The sequence below is a fragment of the Trachypithecus francoisi genome, unplaced genomic scaffold (genome assembly GCF_009764315.1).
Source record: "Trachypithecus francoisi isolate TF-2019V2 unplaced genomic scaffold, Tfra_2.0 Lachesis_group3, whole genome shotgun sequence".
NCBI lineage: Eukaryota > Metazoa > Chordata > Mammalia > Primates > Cercopithecidae > Trachypithecus > Trachypithecus francoisi.
In genome coordinates this window covers 11,995,236-11,997,112 of record NW_022681468.1, presented here as the reverse complement: position 1 = coordinate 11,997,112, position 1,877 = coordinate 11,995,236, and the positions used below count along the sequence as shown (strand labels likewise).

The following is a 1,877-nucleotide window of genomic DNA, read 5'->3' as shown; positions in this document are numbered from 1 at the left end:
CAATTTCCAAAGGGCTGACAGTTGCTGGTTTGAAAGAGAATTACCTAACTGGGCATGGTGGTGTGCCTGTAAGTCCTAGCTACTTGGGAGGCTGAGGCAGAAGGATTGCTTGAGCTCAGGAATCCGAGGCTGCAGTGAGCTGTAGTCACACCATGACACTCCAACCTAACAGAGCAAGGCCTTATCTTAAAAAAATGTTTTTTAGGTCGGCAAAGCCTGAGTCCTGTCCCCTCGCCTTCCTCTCATACAGCATGAGCTTCACCACTCGCTCCACCTTCTCTACCAACTACCGGTCCCTGGGCTCTGTCCAGGCGCCCAGCTACGCGCCCGGCCGGTCAGCAGCGCGGCCAGTGTCTATGCAGGCGTCGGGGGCTCTGGTTCCCGGATCTCCGTGTCCCGCTCCACCAGCTTCCGGGGCGGCATGGGGTCCGGGGGCCTGGCCTCAGGGATGGCTGGGGGTCTGGCAGGAATGGGAGGCATCCAGAACGAGAAGGAGACCATGCAAAGCCTCAACGACCGCCTGGCCTCTTACCTGGACAGAGTGAGGAGCCTGGAGACCGAGAACCGGAGGCTGGAGAGCAAAATCCGGGAGCACTTGGAGAAGAAGGGACCCCAGGTCAGAGACTGGAGCCATTACTTCAAGATCATCAAGGACCTGAGGGCTCAGATCTTCGCAAATACTGTGGACAATGCCCGCATCGTTCTGCAGATTGACAATGCCCGTCTTGCTGCTGATGACTTTAGAGTCAAGTATGAGACAGAGCTGGCCATGCGCCAGTCTGTGGAGAATGACATCCATGGGCTCCGCAAGGTCATTGATGACACCAATGTCACTCGACTACAGCTGGAGACAGAGATCGAGGCTCTCAAGGAGGAGCTGCTCTTCATGAAGAAGAACCACGAAGAGGAAGTAAAAGGCCTACAAGCCCAGATTGCCAGCTCTGGGTTGACCGTGGAGGTAGATGCCCCCAAATCTCAGGACCTCGCCAAGATCATGGCAGACATTCGGGCCCAATATGACGAGCTGGCTCGGAAGAACCGAGAGGAGTTAGACAAGTACTGGTCTCAGCAGATTGAGGAGAGCACCACAGTGGTCACCACACAGTCCGCCGAGGTTGGAGCTGCTGAGACGACGCTCACAGAGCTGAGACGTACAGTCCAGTCCTTGGAGATCGACCTGAACTCCATGAGAAATCTGAAGGCCAGCTTGGAGAACAGCCTGAGGGAGGTGGAGGCCCGCTACGCCCTACAGATGGAGCAGCTCAATGGGATCCTGCTGCACCTGGAGTCAGAGCTGGCACAGACCCGGGCAGAGGGACAGCGACAGGCCCAGGAGTATGAAGCCCTGCTGAACATCAAGGTCAAGCTGGAAGCTGAGATTGCCACCTACCGCCGCCTGCTGGAAGATGGCGAGGAATTCAATCTTGGTGATGCCTTGGACAGCAGCAACTCCATGCAAACCATCCAAAAGACCACCACCCGCCGGATAGTGGATGGCAAAGTGGTGTCTGAGACCAACGATACCAAAGTTCTGAGGCATTAAGCCAGCAAAAGCAGGGTACCCTTTGGGGAGCAGGAGGCCAATAAAAAGTTCAGAGTTCAAAAAAAAATGTTTTTTATTTAAGAAAAGAGAATGATGGTTTCCAGCTGCATCCATGTCCCTACAAAGGACATGAACTCATCCTTTTTTATGGCTGCATAGTATTCCATGGTGTATATGTAAAGAATTACCTACTTGCCATATCCCTAAAAATGCATACATAATATCTTGGAATAACAAGACAGAGATGATTATTACTTGGTGATAGAACTACTGAAAACAGTTTAAACGTTTTTTCAGTTCTTTTTGTTTTCAGGTTTCATTCCACTGGGGATAT

General features: G+C 52.5%; 1 pseudogene across 1 annotated transcript; it reads left to right on the top strand.

Annotated features, from left to right (window-relative positions):
* The first annotated feature begins 251 nt into the window (after positions 1-251).
* On the top strand, positions 252-1,610 carry LOC117071467 (annotated as a pseudogene). The gene has a single exon (XR_004432313.1). The product of XR_004432313.1 is annotated as a keratin, type I cytoskeletal 18-like (transcript).
* The last annotated feature ends 267 nt before the right edge of the window (positions 1,611-1,877 follow it).